A 27900-nucleotide genomic window follows, 5' to 3' on the forward strand; every position below is an offset into this window, starting at 1 on the left:
TACTGAATTCAAAAATTTGCCAACTGTACACCACCATATGTCCTCAAAAGTCAGACACACATTAAAAATCATTGACATACAGTACATTAACAATTTATTACAAAGGTTTCTTAGCAATATATTCAAGAGATTTTAAATGTAAATATTTTTTTAACCACTTATTGTCTATCACAGGGGTTCTCAAACACGAACCTCAGGACCCCACACAGTTCACGTTTTCCAGGTCACCCCGCAGGTGACATTACTCATTGACACATTTTAAGATCCACAGATGGAGCTAATTATTTCACTTGTGATTTTGTAATGAAATATGCAAAACATGCACTGTGTGGGGTCCTGAGGGCCAAGTTTGAGAATCTGTGGTCTATCACATGCCTTTTAAATCAAATTTCTATATTAATAGTGTTCATTCTAGCACCCTCCAACTTTGAAAACCCATGTAGTTCCTCTTCCCTGCCTGGGGTGTCGCTGTCTGCTGTAGTGCTGCTAGCACAGTGTGGTCTGTATATCAGCACTGATATGCAAACCAGACCTGTGCTAGAAACACCACACAGACAGCGACACCCAAGACAGGGAACAGGAACTGCATAGGTTTTCAAAGATGGCGGGTGCTAGAATGAACACTACATTAAGGACATTTTATTCTGTATAAATCTACTATTGCATTACCCAATGTAAAGCAGCCGATTTAAAACAATTATTTTAAAACTAAATCCCTAAATCTAAATGTATTTCAACTTATAACCTTACATATTTTACATTTACCTGTTGCCTTTTCACAATGAAGACCACCATTTTGTTGGTAGTATCAATATCAAGTCTACTGGATTAAAAAAAAAAAGTGCCAGATAAATGTCACAGGTCATTAAACTATATTCTCATAAAAAACGGTCAGACACACAAAAATGGCTCCAATGTGTAGTGAGAGACAGGTGCACTTAAATAACCGTATGAGAGGATACCCGAGACAACACTAGCCTGCAAATAGAATCTTCATAAGGAAAGCTGGAAGCCATGAAGGCCACCAATGGGTTCCACTTCTTATACTAGCTACCAGAATGATAGCGAGCACAGTTCATATTTTAGCGGTCACACTTTCTTTTTATATTCACCCATTTTAAACTGTAACACATTGTTATCGAAATTTCATTAAAAAGGTATAAAAATGTTGGGTACCTCCTTCCTGAATTCTTCTATTTTTAGTATGTGAAAACAATTCAGCATAACACCTACATGGACAGTCGTGAGCAGTGGAAACATTGGAGCAGTGGTAGAAAAAAGAAGTAATTGGAGTGAAGGATTGGTGCTTGGAAAAGCTGGTAGAATGAGGCAAGAAAATACATAGTTGGGGAGGAAAACAGGAAAAGCCATAGAAATAGGAGTGGATTAAGATGAGCTGTATTATTCAGGATGGGTAAAAGCAGGATTATGGTGATGATAAGGAGGTGTCCAAACTGGGAATTACTAAACAAGATGATCGCGACATTAGTTAGGCTATTTCTTCTATGACAGGTACTGGATGTGAGGGGTAAAACTAATGGGGGAGTCAAAGGTGACACCATTGCTGTGTGCTGGGAGAACATGAGAGAAAAATGTTATTAACTGTGAGGGACATGTGTGGAAAGCTAAAGACATTACCAGATGGACAGATAATAAGGTCAGATTAGGAGGTGTTAAACTAGAGGATGCAGATGGTGCTTGTGGCTGTCAGAGCCAGGCGCGCAATGGAGCAACCCAAATGTCGCTCAGTTCGGGCCATGAACTTTCGCCAGCACCAGAATTCAACTCACAGCCCCCCATGCTGGAATGTGCAAAAAGTAACCCATTTGGGTGCCCAAACTGCACTTTTTGTGCTATGCCTAGCACTTTAATCAGGTTTAGCATTTTTGCGCCGCTAAACCAGGCACTGTAGGGCAGGATCATCTCACTAAAAATGATTGGCGCCCCAAAATCTCCCAGCACTTTACACAGTGGCTAAACTGTGCATAAGCAATTGAATGGGCCCCATAGGATAGAAAATTGACAACAAAAATTACACATTCTATCCAACACATCAAACAAAAAAGTATTTGTGAGAAAAGTAACATCTTTGTAAAAGTGCCATGATTATGCAGGGATACAGTACTTTTTATGGGCTAATCTACAATTCCAGCAGCTCGCAGCGCCATTTCGCAACAAAGCTCTATATTAAGTAAACATTTGCAAAAGCACAATGCCTCCAAAAGGATTAGCCTAAAAGGACTATTAATTATGGTAATGGAAACAGTCATAAAAACACAGTTACTGTAATTGTAAGCGCTCAGCACAAAATCTGTCTTGTGTAATGCAGTTAGCAATTCTGTTTGCTGAAAGCAGGATCTGCATTTTGCCCAAGCACATTGCAACAGAAAATATGTATAGCAGTACACAGAGGTGTTAGCATTGCCGCAACATAGAAGGGTAAAGAAAAAAAAAGAGAACTCCCCAAGACAATACCTGCAATGAAAGGGTTCCTTTCCTAAACACAGATCAATATGAAACTTATGGAGGCTCTGAATAATGTCTCCCTACCTTTTTAGAGGCTCCAAAAAATGAATATAAAAAACAAAAACAAAAGATGACACTGTCAAGTGGTGACGTTCAGCCGGGACCCACAATAGAAGCGAACATCAGATCAACTAAAAAAGGAAGTGACATTTAAAAAGAACAAAAGCCGATCTATGCATAGATGTAGATCTAACTAGGAAGAGACATTAGGATAAACCTGCCCTCCAATGGGTAGAGACTACTACAATACACAGTTCTGAAAGGGCAGACGTCTTTCTAATATAGATATATCACAGGTCTTCCTAATCTCTAGCTTTTGGCACAATCTTTAGGTGTCATAACACTGTGCATTTAGACGTATTTACTTGATGCTAAACATAAAACACAATTAATAACAATGTTTAAACACGTAGGTAATTTTACAGATCTGAAATTTGATTTGTGCCATTTTGTACACCCATATGGAATCTTGCTTGTACCATATTTTGTAGCGTTACACCACACAAATCGCAGACTAAAGATGCCCATATACTGGTGAGATGTATCTCGTCAAGTGGTTGCATGCAATTTGCTTGCAATGTGGGCAGGACCTTCCTGAGGGACAGGATTACATGTGATTCATTGTATGCCTTCCTTTTGCATACAATATATCACATGCGATCCTAGAAGGGGCTACAGGCTGCAAGAAATATTAAGGGCAGCCAGTAAGATCTGCGATTGAGATGCCAGGCGCACGGGAGCGTGCCTGTCATCGCAATCGCACCAAAAAACACCTGCAATGTGCCAGTTTTCATGAGATCCGTTGCAGCAATGCATCACAATCTCATGTAAAAAGGCCATATGGCACCGGTGTATGGGCACCGGTGTATGGGCACCTTTAGAACTGCAATACAGCAGTGTTAACCACTGTGCTACCATGCCTATATTCCAAAACTGCTGCAGGGAAGCTGGAAGTGGGCGCCTTTGCATATGATAGCACAACCACTGCATATAAAGACCCAGACACAGTGCCACTAACCTGTCTGATACAGGTTATTATATAATACAGTAGGTCTTGTTTATCATCTTCTGTGGCATTGTACCCAGTTTCTTATATAGCGCAGCATATTCCATTTCACTTTACACTACTAGACTCATGTTTCCTGACAAATTCAAATTCCAACATCTTTCTTTAAGATCTTCCTATTTCAATAACTTACTCCCCAACTTATATATTTTCCAGAAATTATTCTAGCAGTAACCCTTATTGAAGTGACTCCAGCTACCTTCTTTGGCAGTGTCAATCACATTAGCAGATGTGGTACTTAAAGCAAAAGTGCTGCCAAAAATCTCTGTGTAAAATGTCACTGAAGGGGAGACTCGTGCTCCTGATGAATTCCTCAGATACTGTGAAGTGATCTGGAGTTTGACCAACTAAAATATCTGCTCAGTCTATATTTACATCTCACAGGTTTTTCCCATATCAACTTCCTTACTGACAATAAGTTTACTTTCAACTTTAAGACAAGCCAATCCCAACGTCTGATATGAAATGTTTTCCTCCTTCCCAAAGCAGCACCTTGCTCAACTCCTGCACCCCCCCCCCCGTCACACTCATTTGATTCCTCTTCTTATTCATCTAATATACTACAGTACCTATCCTATTGATGCAGTGCTTATACAGCCTTTACAAAGATGGTGTTGATGTTTCACACAGAATGAAAGTCCTTGGGGACCTGTATGTAGCTTGCAGGGTGTCTGGAACAGCCACCCAGAGCATCCAAGGGACACTGTGATAAGGCACCTTGTAGCCTGTGGAACTGCCCAGAGTCTCCTTTAGAGTTCCGGCAGAGCTGTACTTCCCAAAGCCAAAGGCCCCACCTCTACGTGCCATGACATCATGGCTTTGGGGGATGGGGCTGGCACACTGCCACTCTGTTACATTGCTTGTCTATATTACCTTGGAAGTCTATTCATGAAGGAGTGAAAAGAGTGAAGAAGTTGTCCATGGCAACCTGTCAGCTTTAAAGTACCATTTATCAGACTCATTCTATAAAGTTATACATAGCAGCTGATTGGTTACCAAGGGTAAATTCTCCACTGGAATATGTGTTCCATACTTTTTGCTGTTTAATGAATAGACCTCTCTGTCTTCTACTTTGCCTCCTTTTATGGACCTAGAAGACCTTTCTGCTTTCATTCCACTATGATGCACTGTCTGAGTCTCCCTGCTCTTCTCTATATAAATATGCATTTGGGTTTCAACTTTGTACAGATCCACCTAAATGTATCTATCATTAGACTAAAATTGAACAAATAAAAACCCAGAGAGTATTCATGTACCTCTGCCAAAATAAAGAACAGTCTCACAAAACCATATATTCAATATTATGCCAGATCCCTTTGAGGATGAAAATTGGTTTCAAATAAACCCATACCACAGGATTATGTTTTCTTTTGTAAAGTAAAAACACAGTACAGTCTTCTTCAACAATACAGGCTTCTTCAACTTGATAATACAATGGTTAAATGTTCAGCTTGGCCTTTGGCAGTGACAATAATTATCATGTGAAATAATTACAGGCTCCTAAATTCTCCCACCTATCACTGCCAATAAGCGTTTCATCATGTTTTCCAGTCACTCTGCAAATCATAGCGGTAAAAAGGGTTTTGGTCACTGCTGAATGGGAGCAAAGCACTCAGGGATGATGTTGTGTTTTGGAGGATGTAAGACTGCTGCAATAGAACACATTCCTTCCAAGCAGTAATTTCCCACCTAATCTCTGAGGCATGCTTGTTGAGCTGTTCAGATTAATTCTGTACAGAGTTGATGAGTGCTCGCTAGACAATAGGCCATAATCCCGCTGTTAGGATGGAATAAAAACTTCTTTTAAAAAGGACTACCACCATTATAATTACAAGGGGGAAGGATAAAAGCGACCTTCTTGAAAGGCACCAAATTAGCATTATAGTAACCACTTTAAGACCCAGAATACTCAAACGGAGCTCTCTAAGTCCCCTGCTCTTCAGTCATCCCCAGACAAAAAGAGAAACAGCATATGAGCTATATTTAGGATTTTTTCACATTTTGCAAGCAAAACACAATGTTTAAAGATCAAAGATCTGAAAAGACCTACACTTCTCTTCACAGAACTGCCTGCAAGGTCACCCAGATGAGTCATGCGCAAGCTGGCAGGGATTGCAGCCTCTATTCAGAGTGGATGGACACACACTTTGTTTCAACCACAAGAGTAAATGATATTCCTCTTATCGGAACTGCTCAAACTAAAAAGCTGCATGAGCCACAACCCCACAGATTCTCTTTCATGGCAGGCCTGCACATTATTACTGTATTGTAGCATTGCTTACAGAAATCCTTGATCTTTGTCATATGCCACAACAATATCATTTAGACAGGCCCCTCATGATCACCTCAGCCAAATAGGGGAGGACTATGTAATCTGGAGGTCGTGCACTGCTATATGGAGCAGAATACTCTACATATGAGATGTTGGCACTCAAAGAGTTAAACTGTGGCAAAAGAGAACAATTAACAGAAAATAATTATGTATCAACACGCGGGATACAGTCGATAGCTCAACAGTCAATAGGTCGCCCGCTATTGGTCCACAGTCAAAAGTTTGTCACCTGAAAAAGGTCTACATGGCCAAAAAGTTGACAAAAGCCCATAGGTCACAGAGCTAGATTATAATGGTGTGCGGAGTGTAGCACCTTGCATGAAGCATAGTGAGCCATGCGAGGGGACACATTACAAATATACAGTGTTTATGTTGACTTAAGTCGTCCTAGATAACAAAAAATTAATTCTGACCTTTTTTTTCATTTCGACATATTGCTGTTGACCAGGTCAACAATTTTCATGTGTCGACCAATAGTGGTCGACCTATTGACTGTCAACCCTATGACCCATACCCCAACACAGATGGTCCCTAACGAGCCATTGGGTGGTAGATACTTTCAGGGCCTTACCACAGGTTAGAGGATTGCCTCCTAGAGTCAGATACTGGACAGCGCTTTCCAATGTCTGAGATAATCAGTAGTTTGTAGCTATATTACTGTATGCTAAAGAGGACAGAAATTGCTAGGTATGATAGAAATGAAGGAAAACGACAAAGCCATACACAAAAGGTCCTTATTCTGATTGACTCGTAAGGCTGCACATTTTGCAGCCTTGTGAGTCCCACAGATGCCAGACGCCTGACCCACCCAAACTCCCGCAGACATGCAAATGATTGATTTGCATAATCATCCATTCGCAGCCTTGGGTGCGGGGGAGAAATCATTCGATGATCGGCGACCGTCGAATGATTTCTTCAGCGCTCGCAGATCTAAGACACCTCTATGGTGTCTCTGATCTGCAGGCACCCTATGCAAGGACAGGGCGGGCAGCTGACATACGGGATATGTGTGCGCTACATAAGAAACTGTTAATAAATAAATATCGGGGTACTTGTTTCCTAGCACGGCGCTCGTCGTAGGTGATCGCATTCCTTAAGTTAAGGTATGCGATGGACGCGACTGACGCGACTTCAGGGCTATTTTTAGCATTTTCCCCGACAATTAAAAAATCACGTCCATCGCATGCCTTAAGTTAAGACATGCGATGCGACCGATGCGATGGACGCTATTTTACATAGGGAACAATGTTAAATGGGCCAATGGACCCGATTTTTTCATTGTATACCCACCCTTATGGGTATTTTACATGACAAATGCCCCCCCATTGTTAACGCCACCCCACGATCAACGCCAACCGGAAGCGCAGGGGCGGCGATACACGTCCTCCGACCTTTTCTTACCCCCACTTTCCACGTCGGCGTGGAGTTGATTTTATATAGTGTGGCGAGCGCAGTGAGCGACCGAGCCTGAAGCGTGGCGAGCGCAGCGAGCCTCGTGAGGGGGCGCGTAATACCTGTGAAGTAATGGGCATGCGCTCGCCACGCTTCGGGCTCGGTGGCTCGCTGCGCTCGCCACACTGTATAAAATCAACTCCACGCCGACGTGGATAGTGGGGGTATTAAAAGGTCGGAGGACGCATACCGCCGCCCCTCGCGGGCTCGCTGCGCTTCCGGTTGGCGTTGATCGTGGGGTGGCGTTAACAATGAGGGGGCATTTGACCCATCAGGGTTGGGAAACAATAAAAATTGGGGTCTGGGGGCCATTTAACATTGGGGCCAATGTAAAATCGGGTCTCAGGGACCATTTTACCGTGATTCCAATGTAAAAATCGCGTCGATCGACGCGATTTTTGGGGGTCCCGATGGATACAATTTTTATCGCTGGCGCCGTGCTAGGAAACAAGTACCAATATAGGTATTTTTGTCTTTTTTTCGAGGTTCTGAGAAATGCACAGTGTAACACAATGGTGAAACATCGTTGTCGTGCAAAGTCATACTGGCTATTTTAGATTCTACATTTGTTCCAGATCAAAGGACAAGAAAAAAAATGTAATCTGTAATGAGTGCAATATGTTTGTATGTGAACAAAACAGTAAATAGTTCTGCAACCTATGCCAGCAGTAAAAAGTAGGCCTACAGTGATGTCAAATAACCATAAACTTACACATGAAGGGGGAAATTTACTAAAGGAAATAAAAAAAAAAAATAGGTGTACATTTGTATCCATAAATAAACTTATTTTTGACATTTACTATCCCGAAAATACGGCAATTCGTATTCGTATTGATGTGCTATCAATACAAATACGAATTGCCATATTTTTGGGAAAGTAAATGTCAAAAATAAGTGTATTTCTGGATACAAATGTACACCTATTTTTTACAAATTTCCTTTAGTAAATTTTCCCCTTCATGGAAATATTATTTGGATTTGTAATACATACAAGACAAATACGCCTCTGTGTTTGTCAAGATTTGAGGACAAAAGTTTGTCATATAATATTATTTTGAGAAAAACAAAATATTCTGGTGAGAATACATATTTTAACATGGCGCCTGACTCAGCATGGATCGTATATGCTTGCAGCAGTTTAATATATGTGACTCCTAGCATACATTCTTTTTGGTACAGTGCAACACAATGTCTAGTTATGGCTCTGTTACCTAATTTCAGATTGTGTAAGAATGTTCACATACGCCTTATATTATTGAGACATATTTAGGTATTGTAAACTCTGGGTACTGTAGCTGTTACTGTCCCAAACAAAATTTCACCAATAACATCCCTTAAGGTGCCCATACAAGGTGCGATGATCGCACACATTATAGGCTGGATGGCATCGCAACGCATGTGATTTGCATGCTATGTGATCCGAGGGCAGTACAAAAAGTATGTGGAGCACATACTTTTGTACTGTGTGGTGAGATGCCCGGGGGAGCACGCATCGCACGGTGAAAACGCACAATGTATGGGCACCTTTATTCAATCTTCTTTAGTTGCACAATCTAGTCAATTGATTACTTTCAGTGAAAGCTTTAGAATAATATTTTTTATACACTTACTGTATGTCTGTAAATATGTAACGGTGGTCTAGCTTTCAATATTTAAAGATCTAAAGTAAGTCTGTCAATCCATTCCCATATAATTTTTACCTATATTTTCTGAAGTTATTTAATTCACCTGAAGGAGAATTAACCTTAGGAGGAGAAACTGTAAAGGCCTGTACACACTGGGCGATCACTGCTGCCGCCAAACACACTTGTCAATGCTGGCAGGCCATGAACGACAGCATGGCGGGAGCAGGGGCCTGTGGATGATCGAGTGCCGGCCGGGGTGCCGCTAATGATTGGTTGCATGGGGTGCCGCTAATGATTGGATGCATGGGGTGCCATTGGGCTCTGATGATATTGTGCAGGGGTCTTGTGGGAGGGGGGCGGGTGGTTGGCCCCCTGAATGATCGAATGCCAGTGAGGGGGTACCATGGATGATCGAGTGTGAGTACGAGTTTTGATGGAATTGTCCTGTGGATGATTGAGTGCAGTTGACAGCGGGGGGGGGGGGGGGGGGGTGAAGATGATTAGGGGCAAGGATGTGGGTTGGCAATAGGGTGCAGGGTACTGATGGGCTCTCATGATGTTTTGCAGGGGTTTTGGGGGGGGGGGTGTCCAGTGTATGATCGATTGTGGGTGCAGGGTTTTCAGGAAATGCTGGCAGGGTGTGCTGCTGAAGATTGGTTGCAGGGTAGAAATTTGTACCCATGATTTTAGGGGTTACATCCGTGACCGCTAGGGTAAGGAAGCGGAAATGCGCATGATGTGGAGTCTGGCAGATAGACATGGAGCAGCAGAACTGTTTAAACTCCGGTCCCCATGACATCCTCTTGCTCCGCTGGCATCGCTGTCTGTGATCCTGGGCTAACAGGGTCATCCCAGCCAGCAGTGATGGTAAAGTAGTAGATGGACACTGCCGGTCAGTGTCCGCCAACTCATAGTACAGTTGGAGGTACAGTTGCCCCTACGCCAGTACGATAGTTGGGGGGGGGAATCAAACTGGATTGATTTTCCCCAACTTATTGGAATGACCACTAGAACAGCCAAATAGTTGGCTGGCTGGAGCGATATCATTCTGATGTATGGCCAGCTTAAGTGAAAAATTCCAGTCCATTCTTTCAAAGAGTGATTCTCCACATATTTGTCAAATTGTCAAAAATTTTGATTCTCGGATGCGTTTTTTACTTTTGATTTCAAAATGCATTATTATTATCATCGTTTATTTATATGGGTCTCCACAAGTCTCCAAACTTTCAAGCGTTCCCTGAAAACTCACCTCTTCAGGCAAGCCTATCATATTTAAGTTCTACATGCATAACCCTCCGAGGCACTTATGTATTATATAGCTTCCCTTCTGGATTTGTAACTGCTATGCTATTGCTGGTGCCTGTCCGTATGTTTCCCCCCTATATCCCTATAGATCAGTGATTTTCAACCTTTTTACCTTGCGGCGCACTAAATAAGATTTAAAAATTGCCAAGGCACACCATGAGATACCCACAGGGCAAAACACATTGGCCCCCACAGGGAAAAAAAAACCTATTGGCCCCCATACAAAAACCAATCACACTGGTCCCACAGGTAACAAAATATATTGTCCCTTTACATGAAAAGAAGAGACCAGTAAATAACAGTTGAACTGGTGGTGGCTGTAAACTGGCTTAGGCATAGGCATCTCTATATCTGGGGGCACACTTGGGAACCCCTCATGGCACACTAGTGTGCCACGGCACGGTGGTTGAAAAACACTGCTATAGATTGTAAGCTTGCAGCAGGGCCCTCCTACCTCCAAGTCTGTCTGTTGTTACCCAGTTTGTTTAATCACTGTCTACTATTGTAAAGCGCAACGGAATCTGCTGCGCTATATAAGAAACTGTAAATAAATAAATAAATAATAAATAAATATGGGGCTACAAGGGTTCCACACCACGGCGCCTGGCAATACATACATGAGTAAAAAAAAACAATAATTATTTACAGTGCGAATGTAAATTCGGTCAAGTACATGGTAAATAAAAGACAGTTGCAGCAGTGGACACTGACAGAATATATTCTTAGAAAAGGAAATGAGGAGGGAGGGCCTGCTCGCGAGAGCTTACATTCTAAAGGGAAGGAGCAGACAGACTGGGGTGACACAGCAGGGATAGAAGTGAGCATAAACAGAGGGTTAGGGTGAGAAATGGTTAGATTTAATCAAGAAGTGGGTCTTGAGAGCCTGTTTAAAGTTTTGTAGGGAGGTGGCAAGTCTGATAGGGAGGGGTAGAAAATTCCAGATCTACAGAGCACAACGGCCAAAATATTGGAGGCGGGAATGGGAGGAAGTAACCAATTGGCAGAAAAGGGGGTGTGCATTTATAGAGCGGAGAGGGCAGTGTAAATAGAGGTAAGGTCAGATATGTATGTGGGAGAGGAATGGGTGATGGCTTTAAGTGAGTGTGAGGAGCTTGAAATGTATCCTGAAAGTAAAGGGGAGCCAGTGTTGGGTTTGAAAGAGGGCGGAGATGAACTTATGCCCCTTTCAGACCGCACATATTACCCGGTATTTTGCCATTTTTTTTACCATTTCAATACAGTAATATGTGAGGTCTGAAAGGTCCACAGTGAATTTACCGTTTCCAAAAAAACAGTATTTGGAAATGGTAAAAAAGCAGGGTCTTACCCGTTTCAGACCCGTTTTTTTTGCAGTCTGAATGGGTCTGAAATGGTATTTAGGACCCAGCCAATAGTGAGTTCAAGCTGGTCCCGCTCTGTGCATATCTAATAAGCGGGACCCAGCGCAGTGAATATTTAATGAGCGGGTCCCTGCCCCCTCCATATGCAGGGGGCGGGGACCCGCTCATTAAATATTCACTGCACGGAGCGGGTCCCGCTAATTAGATTTGCACAGAGCGGGACCAGTGGCATGCGATGTAAATACCAGCTTATAAGTGCAGTCTGAAAAGGGCTTGAAAGGGTTTTAACCTGCTTTGACCCGTTTTAAGAAACGTTTAAAAAAACAGGTCAAAGCAGGTTTTCCGCTCTGAAAGCAGCACTAGTACGTTTAGAGAGGAAGAGGAGCCGGGCAACAGGATTGAGAATAGATTAGAGTGGAGAGAGGTGTTTTACAGGGAGGCCAGAAAGTAGGAGATTAGAGTAGTCCAGTCTGGAGAGGACTAGTGAGTGGATGAGGTTATTTGTAGCAAACTGGGTGAGGACTGTAAGAGGTGCATCTCATGTAGTTTAAATCACAGCTTTTCTTTAGGCTTTGCGCTCTCCTGCGTAGTTCATAGCACAAGCCAAAAAAGCATGTGCAGGCAGCACTTTTTGTAATAGATCGCATCTAGTTCATATCACATGCTGTTGTAACATATTGCATGCAATTTCAACTAGATGCAATGCGATGTAGTACGAAACGCACATAGCACATATCACACCGTGAGCACCTTTACTGCAGTCAGGCGTGCAAACATTTGGTTTGCTTCCTCGGTTTGCCAGATTGAACACTACAGACCAGAACAAGGGTTAGTCCCCAGCCAGCGCTTTAACTATTTCTCTTTATCTGTATTTGTACAAATACCTTACATATACCATACTTATTCCAAATGTGTGAATATCTTGTTATTAAAGACAGTGAGATGCACATACTGTAAGATGGGGAATAGACATCCGTCAGCAAAACGACAAACACTTTACGAGACTAATTAATTAAGTTGTTACACTAATTTGCATCAGTCATTAAAAACAAAAAAAAGTGTTTTTATCATAATGCAAAGTAAGCTGTGAAAAGCAGGAGTAAACATGCAGATGTGGCGCTGGAAAGGGAGTTATCCTGAGAATTAGACACGATCTCACAGAAGACTGGGTTTTGTAGGCACTGTTATAATGGTCATTCTAAAGAGGGAAAGGAGTTGTAATGTAAAGACGGCAATTGGGATTTTCAGGATAATTTGGAATCAGTAAAAAGAGAGTAATTATATTCTTACTGTAACAAGCTAACGGCCTGCTCAGGACTGTACAATCATTTCCCTCTATTCTGTAACTTTACAAAGTAGAAATTTTGCCACACAAGTATGGATATCATATCGACATATGGCAAATTGGTGTATCATTTATATGTGTAATCCTCAGACTGTAGCAGGGCTGGAAATCATTGTGTGTTAGTTGGGGAAGGGGTATTGGACTTTCACTATTCACGCTTTGCAGCAAACCCTTTGCTCTGGGTGGGGCTAAAAATTAGGTCCAGACACATATATGCTGCTTCTCTATTTAACCTGCAAATGACCATCTGCTAAGTCCTCTGCAGCTGGGTCGTGTAGTAGCGGAAAGTGTGCAGAAATATTTAGATTAATTTTGGAGATGTATTCGGAGATAATCAGGAGAAAAACAGAAGGAAAACAATCTAACTTCAATCCTCCTCCTAACAGACAGCTTTCAACAAAGCTATGTAATACACCACCTCAAACACCTGCTGCATGCACAGCCTGGACACCACTAACTGAGCTTCCTGCATGTCTAAAATAACTAATGCTCATATCCATTGCCTTCCTTTCAACTAAATATCACTATTTTCATCTACTCTGTAACAATTCCAGTGTGCCAAATTCCACGTACCAGTAAGTCTTGTCTGCACTATCCTTGACCTTACTAGACCTGCTTTTCACACTACTTCTGTTAATGGTTTCTTTTTTTCCACTCCAATTTGTTGCCTGTCCTCCCCTCCATCATCCTCAGATACTTTAATATCCCTATTAACATTATTTACCCAGCATCCACTAAACTTTCTTTTCTTGCCCTCTCCTACTGCTTTGGCCTCTCAGTGGACCCCCTCCTTCACCCCCACTCACCAATTCAGCCACTTCCTTGACCTAGTCTTCACTCACTGGTGTGATCCATCTGACTTCTTCAACTCTCCCCTCTCTGACCACCACCTATTCTTTTCACCCTATTAGCTCCTCCTCCCCTTCCCCCGCTTAGACCCACTGCCACCAAACATAATCTTGTTCTGCCACTAGAGATGCCAATCCTGGGGTATGATTTCCATCCCGGGATTCGGGATTGAAGAATTACTAATCCTGGGATTGAGTTTGTCAATATAATGGCGAACTTTAATCCACCCCCCCCTGGATCCGGGGGGGCGGCACGGCAGTGTGAGCCCAGTGGTGGTGTGGTTGTGGTAATCTCCACAGAGGTGAGTGGTCAGGTACCAGGCATTGATGCAGCATTAGCAAAGTGGTGGTGTAGCGAGCGAAGTGGCCAACGGGTTGCGCAGCATGACCTATGACATCAGTCTCTCCTGACATCTGCAACTAGGTAAACAGAAAACCGTGGCCATACTGCATGGCCACAGGATTACTCAGATGATCAGTTAACAGAGCATCTGCGACCACAGCGGAGTGTTGGTACATAGATGCTGAGATTTGCATGGCCGATGGCGAGTGTCTAAATCCATTTCCAGATAACCACAGCATTAGCATATTTACATTGAGATTCTATCAGAGTCAACACTTGCTGAGCATGAACGCTTTCCAAAATTCTAGTTTTCTTACTATATTATACAATCCACAAATCCATATGAAAAAGGTTCTTTGTTTATAAAACTAGAACTGCTATAGTTTCAACACTAAGCTGTATTGTTACTGTAGTGTCTGTGCAATAAGAGTTGCTTAAGTCTCGTTGTTATACTTCCAGTTCCTTTTTTTGCATTTCCATTAAACCATTTTATGCAAAAGAGAAAACTAAATAACATGCTTTAGTATTTACACACCCCAACTGGTTGTTTTGCTGGACTTACAATGGGCCAGATGTACTAAGCTTCAAAAAGTTATAATATAGAGATCAATAAACTAGCAGGGAATCAGCTACTATCATTTTTTACACACAGTCTGTAACATGTTAGGAGCTGATTGGCTGGTAGTTTATCACTCTCCACTTTATCACTTCTTAAAGTTTACAATCCTGCCCAATGGGGCAGATTATTAAACCTGGTGAAGAGATAAAGTAGAGATAAAGTAGAAGGTGATAGCGCACCAGCCAATCAGCTATAGTATGTTTGAAAAATGACAGTTAAGCTGGGTATACACTACTGCGATTTCTCGCAGCAGTGTATGCCCAGTTGATCACCAGCCGAGCTGCCCGGGACCTTCTTGGGCGGCAGGGTCACATGTGATCCATAGCAAGCGGTCCTATACTTGTAATACTGTGCATTGGACCTGAGGGGACATCACAATCACCGAGTATGGGTCAATTTCTCGGGTGACATCAAGTAAGTTTATGGGGCCTTCAGGAGTTGATTGGCCGGAGAGTTATCACCTTCCACTTTATCTCTTCACCAGGCTTAATACATATGCCCCAATATGAGATAAAATGTGGTTAGACAGACAAACCTTTTACTGGGCATTCTCACACCATCATGTCCATACACTAAGATATTTCACAGTGTATGGTCACTATATCTACGTTAATCCAATGTGAAGGAACAGGAGAAGTCACAGGCGTTAGGCTGTGGAGGAGCATGCACTTTCCAATGCAGCCAACAAATCATAGGATCATTCAGACATACTGGACCAATCCAGTTTGTCTGACAGATGGATAATTACTGATTGGTCATAGCAATACATTGTTCCATTATCGGCTGATTATCTGCTGATTGTGGTGATAATTGAACAGCATATGACAAACATTAGACATTCACAATTAAATTATACCATACAACTGTATATTCCTTGTTTCAGACATTCACATTTGGGGAATAGAGTGTTCATTGTTAAAATAAATATACATCAAAATGTTCCAGCAATCCCTATTGATAACGTAGGACAATATAGGCCACTCCCTAATGTGCAGAGTTCATCCATCCAGGCCTCGCCAATTTAAGTTCATGGCCGTCAGAGAAATGAGTAGTCTTTTCAGGACTCGGCAAATCAGGATGTTTTTTTTCTAGCTATTCCTGCACAGAAGGCACCACAATAACAAACAGCTATACAGGTTGAGTATCCCGTATCCAAAATGCTCGGGACCAGGAGAATTTTGGATAACGGATTATTCCGTATTTCGGAATATTTTAATATTTCAATGATGTATTTTGAAGTATCTTGCATTTATGCTGTATAAACACATAATATACACACAAATATATTTTATTACCACATAAAAAACACACAAATATATTTTAATTGTTCAAAAAACAAGGTTTCAAAACGTGAAACAAAATGTGTGTACTATCTCAGCACTGAATTTGAATGCCAAGCAATCATTGTCTTGCACATATATAGTGCCAGTTACATATCATGTCCCCAGTGATGCTGTTACAAATGTCCCCAGTGAGTTTTTAGCAAAAAAAAAAATAATTTTTCACTTTCTGGAATGTCCATATTTCGGAATAATTCGGATAACGGATATTCGGATACGGGATACTCGACCTGTACTAACAGTCAATACACTGTCATTTTATCTAATGCCCCTTTCCCACTGCAGCTAAAAAACAGTAAATTGCAGATTTTCAGCGCAATTTACCGTTTTAAGGCTGCAGTGGGAAAGTGCCAGAGTTGAAATACCGTTTAAAGCTAAATGGTATTTCAACCCGTTTTTAAAGCAGAGTCCTACACGTTAAAATAACGTTTAAGAGGCAGTGGGAATGCCTCTTAAACGTTATTTAGCCTCCAGGCAGTCCCAGTGCCTGATGAGAACTAGTAGTTCTCACTTTTTGCATGTGTAATGAGTGCACGTGCATAATAAAGAGCCGCTCATTACATATGCGCATATGTAATGAGTGGCTCATTATTATGCACGTGCACTCATTACATATGCGCAAAGTGAGAACTACTAGTTCTCATCAGGCACTGGGACTGCCTGTACCCCGCATGGACTCCCGCTGCCTCCCCACTGCCCTGCATCCCCGTGCAGGTAAGTACAAGGGGAGGGGAGATGGGGGCACAGGGCAGGTACGGGGATTAGGCACTCTTTACACTTGGGGGGGGGGGGGAGGGATTAGGCACTCTTTACACTGGAGGGGGGGGTTAGGCACTCTACATTTTACACGGTTCACTGCAATGGGAATGGTACTTAAATTGTACTTAAAACGGTAATCTGCTGCAGTGGGAATGCTAATACCGTTTTAAATACCATTTAAGATTACCAGTACTTTAAACTGGTCTGAAGTGGGAAAGCAGCATAAACCTCAAAGGCTGCACAACAATATCTTGATGGACAAGGAACATCAATAAGTGGAAGTTAAATGTTGTGCATATGGCAATTCAAGATTTGAAAATAGAATAACATTAACATAAAAACAGTATTTTTGTTAAATTGTTTCTAAAATGTAAACTATTTTAAAAACAAAGAATACTCTTTTGTAACAAGGTGTCCATACACGTTGCGATTTTAACATGCGGTTTGAACTTTTAAAGTTCCCGCGATGCGCGTTCCCGACGGTACAATATTGTATAGCACAAAAAGTATCTGCAGGCAGTACTTTTTGTGCTACATGGCATCGCATCAGTTTTGTAGTACATGCGATGCGATGTCCATTAAGTAGCTATAAACTAAAAAAAAAAAAAGAGGCAAAAATTGCATCGCATCCTCATAGTACAGTAGATCGCATCGCATCCCCCTACAAGTGCCAAAATCGCACGGCACAAATGAAGTTCAAAACGCACAGCACACATATCGCAACGTGTATGGGCACCTTTAGGATTCTTATTACCGATCAAATGAGGAATAAAATACCATGTCAATAACAAGCTGAGATATTCCTCCACAGATTTTGTTTTTTTTGCAATCTTCATCGAATGCTAGCAAATAATCAAAAATGTTGGTGCCAATACTAAAAGTAAGCGTGCATAATTTCTATGATATATTTAGCTTTGTTGAGCTTCATATACCGTATTAATATTTAGCTAAATATAACGTTTGACTCAAATAATGTAAGCGTGGGGGAAAATCTGAATAAAGGTGAGGCACTCTAATGCTGAGAGAATGGTGACAACATCAGCAAAGGGCTAAGAAGCACATAAAACATTTTGATGAGAACACTGGGCAATCTATTACACACTGAAATAACTTTCAGTTGTACAATTGCCAGATTACACATATAAACGTGAGCAAATGTGAAAAACCTTAACTAGTGGTGTTCCCTTAACAGCCAAATCTCTATTCCAGAATCCGGATACTCTGCGAGTGTCAGTGGCATTTTCTAGCATCAGTACATAAACATGACCAGTCACATGTCTAGGATATTGGGCAGCTGTATAATGAAACACGAAGGAGGGCATTCCGGCCCAGGCACCACAATATTTCCAATCTGTAGCTTTAGGATTTGTGATTTGGTAACACTAATATCCCCTGGATGGCTTTATAAAGTCATATGGCACCAGAAGCTTCCAAATAAAAAAAAATATGGAAATGCCATGTCTGTTTTAGTGGTATTCTTAAGAGATAGATGAAATGTTAAATCTTCCCCAGCAATGTAGTGTTTATTCCAAAATATGTAAAATTCCTCTATGACTATCATTTGCTTTGCTTCCGCTAATTGGGTCCACTCCAGTGTTCTACTAAGCTTTACATCCACAATGCGATAAATCAACAGCTTATCAGGTACAGTACATACCAGCATTTAATAACAGTAAGTTCATAGGGATCCAATTAATATCACAACAGCAGCTCTCTTGGTAAGAGTTGGTCTTTGTAATAGAAAGACCACCGCACCTGCAGTGAGGGGTGCTAGGAGTGAGTCCATTGGATTCCTGTAAGTGCATATGTGAAAACAATCCTAGAGGCTTCTATTAGAGAACTCCACAAAAGAGGGCATTACCTACCGGGACCAAGCTCCGGAATGTACTGCATTTCACAGCTTGGAACATACGGAAATGTTTTAGAACTCCTAAAACAGAAATGTCTGTTTTTTTCCCCCAGGGTTTTCTGCATTTAGTATATCCTGCCGCTAGTTACAAAAGGTGCTTATAAAAGCAAGGAAGATACAGGCCACCAAGGTGTCTGGCCTCTACATAGTATAATCTAAATTGAAGAGTGATCTTCCTCTGCATACACTGATGGTCTGATGGTATTTTGAAGTTCCTTGAAAATGCTAAGGGAGTATAAATCAAGAGCATTTGCAGAAAATAAACAAATAATCACTAGGTAGTATTTTACTGGGCATAATGATCCTCATGTTCTATAGGGTGCTTGATCACAGCATGTGCTACCAAGTACTAGTTTGAGAATAGCCTGATGACATACATACAAATCCTCCCCCCCCCCCCCCCCCCCTCACAACAAAAAGAAAATATATTGAAACTCCAAAGGCACATCTAGCAAATCAACAGATGAAGATGTAAAATACACCATGCCTTGAGCTCTGTATGTACTCAGGCATAAGAACATAAAATCCAGTGAAAGCAAAAAATCAGCAAGATCTGTCCTTTATGTGTTCACTGGGTTGGGTTTTAAAGCACCCTGAAGCTGGTACACAGGCCTGGAGCTTATTGCTCTGGTAGCACAGAAGTTTTCAATCTGCTGTTTCAAAGCAATGAAGTACACATAACTGAATCATTCACTGCAATGGTTACAATGGCCGGAGGAGAGTAAATATAATTGGTTCTGTGAGAACCACAAATAAAGGGTTAAAATATTCAATAAACCAACATACTCATGACAGGCCAGTACACAATGATACTCCACATTTTCAAGCAGGCTACTCCTGGCTCTACATGGATTAACATTGTGCCAGAGACGATGGAACGCTGCTAATTCAGCACCAAACATGCTCAATCTGTAGTTAGCAATACATTACCTTGTGTTTGGCAGGCTAATGCACCACACACAGTTTGCCCACTCCTCTGTTTCAGGCTTCCCCGTCATCACTTGTCATCCTTAGCCTTCTTGCTCATCAGTCGTGAGGGGAATAACAAACCATGCATGCTACTGAGGATGCAAGAGCCATGTTCAAAAATAGAGAAAGAAAAAAAAATTGATTCTTTTCTCTCCTGAAAATCATAGAGCTAAGTTGCCATGGAGAAAGAGACGAGGCTGAAGATGCGGGTATAGCACGGAGTTACACAGCAGCCATCCAACATATCCTGTAAAGTGATGTAAGCATAGAGCTTGTGGACACAGTGACTAATAAGCAGATGGATGTGGAACACGGCTTCCTAACCGCTCTGCTGAACAGAAGAGGTCGGCAAAGCATTGTACCAACGAGGGAACACCTTCAGCACAGCACAATGGGAATGTACGCTGATTAAGAAGTGCTGTTACACATAAAAAATACTATAGAGTTATTATATATAAATACACAAAGTGATGCAAACACACATGTATAAACAGGGTGTGAAAGTGTATGTCCAGAATGCCATTACACTGGAATTACATGGCAAAAACAGACATGCAGCTGTACATTTCCCCTAGTAGCGTGACCAAGCAGTTTTATTTTTCTCTCAAAACGGTTCATGAAAAGGATATAGGGGATTTATATTTAAAGGGGCTTCTGAGCGATATTGTCCACACTATTGTTTAGTGTGTACACTCAATATTGCACGCTCCCGAGTGCCATTAACGATGATTGATGTCTACTAAACATGCAGATTAATTTGGCTATATAGCAAACAGACATGCATGTTCAGCGGGTCTCGTGATGTCACTTAATGACATCAGTGGCCAATATTACACAGTGTGTACACATAATATTGTCTGCGGCCAATATGAGTAACTATATCGGCCGCAGCTAGTCCGGCTGCAGGTCAATTAGTGTGTATGGGCCTTTACATCTCATTTGGTCCACTTCTCCTGCGTAACGGGGAGAAGCGGGCACCCGGTTTGGCCGGAAGTATTAAACCCCCCCTGCCGATAATAAGGAGATTATGCCCAGCGTTAACAGCTCTCCTTATCGGAGCCCCAGGCCCAGAGCATGCCCAATTTAAAAAAAAAAATATTCTCTCCCCTAAGCCAGCTCTCTGGGCATGCGCGAGATCTCGTGCACAGCCCGAAGGCAGCAGCAGGGCTAGCGTTGTCCCCGCAGTGGGGATAGGACAACGCTAGCCCTGAGCTGGTGAAGTGACTGGGGTGATTTAACACTGTTAATACATCGCCCGGCCGCTAATTACTGGGGGGGATTGCAGGGGACAGCCCCGCCGAGAGTTATTTTGCAGGCTGTCCCTAGCGCACGTTAGGGACAGCTTTTAGTACATCTGAAAACACTTAATCCCCCCTAGTTAACTAGCGTTAAGTGCAGAAAGGCACTTAATGCTAGTTCCTACATCTGCCCCATAGTGGGCTAATGACCTTGTAATAGTTTATCCATTTTTGGACGAATACCTGGACATCATGGCACTAAAATTTGTCTTAGCTATGTAACAATATTTTCAGGAAAAGAAAAAAAAAATCACCCAAAAAAGGAAGCAATAAAGTAATAAGCGAAGCTTAATTATATATTTTCACAGCAGTTAGCAATAAATGAATGTAGCTTTCTTTATTAACACTTGTCCTAGTGTGAATAACTTGCAGTGAGATAATTTGAATTTATGAAGATGTCTACTGCAATAAATCCGACTGCTGGAACTTCTTGGCTCCTGAAATTCAGAATGTGGCCTTAGGAATCAGTAATTAACAATGAGCATTGATGTGATCAGAAAGGGGGTCTCATCATAATTTATTACATGCACCTTCCTGGGCTGTCTAGTGACCTACAGCGATATCATAGGGTAAATTACAGTGTTTAGGAGAATATCACTAAATGAGCTAAATAATTTAAAATGAGGCTTAAATTATTCTTATTATATTGTATATATTAGACAGAGTATTGGATTAAGTGGTGTATTAAATATATTTATGTTGTAAAATTTCCACAGTGACCTTCTGTGGTTCAAGTGATACGCACTGTGTCGCTGCTTGGTGCTGAAATTGAGATAGTAAAAAGTAGGCCGCACTCAGTGGAGAGATTATGACACAGCGGACTGCTCATTGTAGAAGTTATTCAATCAGGCACTATGTCAGCTATAATGTAATACAAATGGACTATAAGAGCCATGAGTTTTGAAGGTCTTTCTTGAGATAGAATTGTCCAATTTTTGGAAAACCCTGTCTCTATACATGAAAACACAGTTTTACTGGCAGGAAAATAAATGTTCTAATTGTGTGAAATTATCTTTCATGACCATTCCGGGCTCTCTAGCAACAGGCAAAAAAAAGGCGGTAAATAGGCTGTCAATTTATTTAGCTAGACAGCACAAGGTAGATAAATGCCATGCACATGTGAACATACAGGGTACAGCCATGCCACGGTGAATACAGGAAGAGCAGACAACCGATCAACTGTACAATGTAACTTTTCTTAGCGCTGTACACTTCATACGTTTTTTATTTATCTATTCTTTTTTTTTTTTATTATTATAAACTTTTATTGAGATCTCATAAGTCAAGGTAACTGAAAACACAGGCTACAGTACAGTATATGAAATAAAATAGTGTGTAATCAATTTTCTGTTACATAAAAGGACAAAGAAAGCTCTACTAAATATAAAAAAAAGGTGAAGTCGTATAGTAGGGAGAAACTGAAGGGGAAAGAAAAGCAAAAGTACACAGTCCCAGCATGCCCTGCATCAGTTTTAGCATGGCCAAATAACGAAACTGTAGCAGGGAATGCTGGGATGTGCAATTCAACAAATGCTGGAGTGTCAAGGTTAGCCATCAGTGTCCTAGGAGTAGGGCCATAAATTCCTCTATCGCTCTATTTATATAAAATGATCAAATAAATATATATATATATATATATATATATATATATATATATATATATATATAAATATATATGGCTATTGGGTGTTTTGAGAGGCTATCCATGCTCCAAATGTTATCAAATGATTTTAAAGAGTAATTAATAATACAGCGTATGTACTCCATAAAACAGATATACCATATTCCAGATATAATAGACCGTAAAGACTGAGGAACAGATTGCTTCTAGTCCACTGCCAATTGGCAAATCATGGCAGTAACTACATGGCACATTAATTTATTTTGATGTCTAGTCAATGTAGGGAAATCTAAGGGGAGGAGAAAATATTTAGGCTTATAGGGAACTGAGATATTAAGTAAGCGAGTTGTGAGACCAATTACACCCCTCCAAAGAGTTATTTCCTTTGGACAGGACCACCATATGTGATAAAAGGTGCCGCATTGGCATACCCTCTCCAGCATCTAGCTCAAGTTGCAGGATTTATTCTACTCAATCCGGAAGGCACATAGTACCATCTATACAGTAAATTATAGGTATTCTACTTAATCCACACACAAATAAAGCTAGAAGCAGTATGATCTCATATCTCCTTTACAGTCTATTCTTATTGTACAATTGTCATTGTTTAATATGTGATGAAGATGAGCATTTAAATTACAATACAATGATGAACCTTGTATGCCTTAAAGGTCAGCTGAGTCAGTACAGATTATAGCAGGTATTCAATGCTGTTTGCGAGTGGTGACAACGAGCAGGGCTTCCTGCTTGCTGTCACCACTCACCCTGACAGCATTCAACACAGCCTCCGCATCCGCCAATTCCCCCTCGCTACGTTTTTTGAGCGAGGTGGAATTGGCGGATGCGGCTCCAGAAGCAGCGAGACCCGCGGCTAAAAACTGCGAGTTTTCTGCAGCAGCCGCGGGTCTCGCTGTTTTGGGGAATTCTCGCCGTCCTGTGACGGCGAGGATTTCCCCACAACGTTGAATAGAGCGAGCGGCCGGAGCGGGGGTTAAACAGCGAGGATCGCTGGTTTTCAGCAATCCTCGCTGTTTAACCCCCTCGCCGGCCACTCGCACCGGCATTAAATACATGCATATGTCACTCTTAAATGCCTTCGATCAGCAGCAGTGTCTCTAGAAATATTTGTAACATATTGCTATGTACTAAATACAGGTGTGTATAAAAAAAAAAAATCAGCCCATCGTCATAGTACTATATTCCACAGCAAGTAATAAATATGTTGTATAACTCCCGAAAGGACCTGCTTGCCAGAGGGCAGCATTCATTCCATAAGTGCTTATTGTAGGACCGATAGCATAAACAATACAACAATGCACAAACATAAATGATTGACGTTACTGGTGCCTGTATTTTACCGTATTCAATATAAAACATTTCTGCTTGCATATAAAGCTATTAACCATACTGCACCAGCATATATCTCTTTACTTATCACAAAATATCTCCCATCTCGACCACTCCGCTCTGCACATTATCTGCGTCTTTAAAGCGTTCCCTGAAAACTCACCTCTTCAGGCAAGCCTATCTTAGGTACCACACGCATAACCCTCTGAGGCACTTATGTATTATATAGCTTTTTTTACTGGACTTGTAACTTGGTGGGACTGCTGTGCTATTACTGATGCATGTCCTTGAGTTTCCCTCCTATGCCCCTATAGATTGTAAGCTTGCAGCAGGGCCCTCTAACCTCCAACTCTGTCTGTTACCCAGTTTGTTTTATTACTGTCTGCAATTGTAAACGCAACGGAATCTGCTGCGCTATATAAGAAACTGTAAATAAATAAATAAATAAATAAATAAAGAACTTTGCTAAATAATACCATATCAAGGCATAACAAAGAAAACAATTATTCAGTAAATATAATGCAACAAAATCAGGCTGTGACTGGTGCATTATTAATCTCTGCTTCCACTCAGCGACTAAATGGTTAATCATTCTACCACTAACTGAAACACCCGTTTAATAAAATGGTCATCTGCATTTTCTTTATAAGCACAGAATATATTTTCCATACATTTCCTGCCCCTTCCTACACACCTATAAATAGAATACTGTGCTTTGATCTCTTACATGATAACTCTACATCTTCATAAATGAATCCTTCCCTCCAGTCTTCTCATTTGATGAAGCTGTATCTATAGCACTTTTCCATCCACAAACTTCCCCCTTCTCTCCCATCTCCTCTTCCTACGCACCTAAGCCGATTACAAGGCAAGCAGCTCTGTGATATTTATATTGCAGCTGGTAAGTTCAAGCAATTACAGTACCTCTGAATCCTAATGGCTAGGCCGTGACAAGAGCAGAGAGACAGGTATAGTGCACGCCCCTCAATTATTTTCTCCACCGTGTGGGATTTTATTTCAGTCTTTTAAGTGCATAGCACCAGCTGTGTGCTAAATACATAGCAACTGCTGGGGTGAAACGCGCAGGCATATGCTGGCTCACAGGAAGTGCCTCAACTCCAAAGATAATCACCGTATAATAAAAAATAAAAAAAAGCTTTTTTTTTTCCTTTAAACAAAATTAATGTTTTATTGCACGTAACATTTCCAGATTTAACATAATACTACTACTAATAATAAAATATGACTAAAAAAACGCATAATACAAAGGATAAACATATCTTCTTTCACCAGGACAGAACTGAAAAAAAAAAAAAAAAACTTCTGGACACAGCAGTAGGCAATTAGCGATTGCATAGCTCCTATTGAGCTACATCTGCCAGCTTTTGGCCAACGTCTGGAAGTTTAAGGTTAATGTATTTGAAAGTTTATCTCTACTAAAGTGAAAATAGAGCCCATTTACAAGTAACACATTTTTTTTGCATATTGAGTCATTTTACACATTTAACCCCTTACTGATATACTTAACCCCTTACTGAGCATACCTATTTACATTTTGCTAGTATATTGGTATAAAACAATTTGAAGCACATTACATAAGCAAAATGGGAAAACAGAAGAAGCCTTCATTCTTCTAATTAGTAGTAATTTGCTTTTGTGCAAATTAAGTAATGGTATTGCTTGTAGTTTGAGAGGGGGGAACTATCTTTATGGCTAAAAATATATTTCAAAGCTTGACATAATGAAAAGGTCAAATAGTAGCAATTTAAAAAAAAAAAAACCTGATACATGAGGGAACGTAAAACAAAAAGGAATATAAAGGGTTATGCTTGGCTTACCTTCAAAAGCTGTAGTTTGTTTGACATGCATGCGTATTATCAGGGCTAATAAACTAAAAGATGGCCCCCATGCATGTTGTAATCTAGGAAAGTTTTTCTAAAAACTTTATTGCAACATAAAAATAGGTTGGCTAGAAAATTTTGGCTCAGTATTGTGGAATCTTTAGGACAATCTCCACATAGGAGGTTAGCAGTAATTGCTTAGCCAAGACCAAGGTTTTGCTTTAATGATACTATCTGGGAAAGTAGGCCTAATAAAACAGTTAATATTAAAAAAAAAATTGAAACACTTGCACAAACATTTAGAACCAGGGTTCAGGCATTTTAACTGTTAACTGTTTTACCAGGTGAGGACAAAAACTATTAGCTTGAAAATACATGAAACATATACAACTGTATGAGCACCTCACCTAAAGAAGCATTTCATCCCAAAACCTTTCTGTAAGTATGTGACAGTAACCTCAGGTCACTATTCTGTGCTGAGGTTCTAAACTCCAGTCCTCAAGTACCTCCAACAATTCATGTTTTCACATTTTGTTAATCATGCATATGTATTCACTATTTATGTATTAACAGTGTCGTGTATAAAGCAGATACTTCTGATGTGCTTTACAATTGGAAATAGTGATAAAACAAACCAGGTATATACAGTCATATAGAGGAAGGCCCTGCACGCAAGCTTATCCTGAAACCGGATGCTGTCCTCGGATGATCGCAATAATCTGCTAGATTGACTATTATTGAGTGTAAATCCTTCATACAAAGCCAAATCTGTGCATTACTCCATCCTCCAAACCCCAGTACAATATGACACATTAAAAACAGGATTAGCACAATGGAGAGATGAATCTACATACCTTACCACACATACATTGTTGTGGACACTGGCTGCTTGCGTTAATCTAATCCCAGCAGTGTCATACTGTAGGTAGAACCTTTTCACAAAATATTTCACAGGATTTACAAGTACTGGGCTTAGGTACTTTGTGATGCAAAAGGACTTTGGGAGTTATTGTGTTTCACTCGCAAAGGCACAATCACTCTCTAATGGACAAAACCATGTTCACTGCAGGTGGGGCAGATGTAACATGTGCAGAGAGTTAGATTTGGGTGCGGTTCGTACTTCAAACTGATATTTATATTGCAGTGTAAAAATAAAATCAGCCAGTATTTACCCTGCACAGAAACAATAAAACACCCAAATCTTACTCTCTCTGCACATGTTGCATCAGCCCCACCTACAGTGCATATGGTTTTGTTCATTAGAGAGTGATTGTGCCTTTGCGAGTGAGCCAGAATAACCCCCTTAATTTGGTGTATGTTATGCAGTCCTGCCACCAGGGAAGCTGCCGGGCAGTTCAAGCGAAATCACATGCGACTTCTCCCTTCACCATAATGTTTGGGCACCTTAATACCTCTTTCACACCAGACTAAATTCCTGGGTTGGGTCCGGGAACAACCCGGGACTAGCTTTGGTGTGAAAGGTTCTAGGGACAAATTCCTGGGTTAATTTGTCGGCAATTCAACCCTGCTATGTAGCAGGGTTGCTCCCGGGTCCTTCCAGGGTTACTGGCTGGTGTGAAAGGTGCAGGGACATGTCCCTGCTTCTCGTGTTGCCTCTGCTAGTGCTGATTTGCTAGCAGAGCAACTTCCTGTTGTAGTAGACACTCACAGACACGCCCAGAGACAGCATACAGCGTGCAGGGAGACAGTGTGCATGTTCTGTGGCACCACAGACCCCAGAAGTTCATTTTAACCCCTGAAAGCCTGCTATGTGTGTCATGTCTTGGACAAATGAGGAGGTGAGAGAGCTATTAATCATTAGAGGAGAAGATGCTTTCATAAGCCTTTTAATTTGTTTTATACAAGTAAACAAAGGCTGAAACACTACAAATGTTTTCAGTCTTAATTATTAATAATCAATAATCTAATGTGAGCCTAAAAAAAGGCCATTTTCAATGCTATTCTCATAGAAATGCAGGGTCATCCCGGGTTCAGTGTGAAAGGTGCCGACCCAA

General features: G+C 41.1%; 1 protein-coding gene across 11 annotated transcripts in view; it reads right to left on the reverse strand.

The window, feature by feature from the left end:
* PITPNM2 (phosphatidylinositol transfer protein membrane associated 2) overlaps positions 1-27900 on the reverse strand; it is a 244342-nt gene that overhangs the window by 150324 nt on the left and 66118 nt on the right. The window contains exon 1 of one of the 11 annotated variants that reach the window (XM_083151204.1): positions 19740-20026. The exons of the other annotated variants lie outside the window; for them this stretch is intronic. The gene's annotated coding sequence lies outside the window, so the exon portion shown is untranslated. Of the gene's footprint in view, positions 1-19739; positions 20027-27900 lie in introns of those variants that run through there. 11 annotated transcript variants of the gene reach the window in all.

Source organism: Crinia signifera, chromosome 1 (genome assembly GCF_055691185.1).
Source record: "Crinia signifera chromosome 1, ASM5569118v1, whole genome shotgun sequence".
Taxonomy (NCBI): domain Eukaryota; kingdom Metazoa; phylum Chordata; class Amphibia; order Anura; family Myobatrachidae; genus Crinia; species Crinia signifera.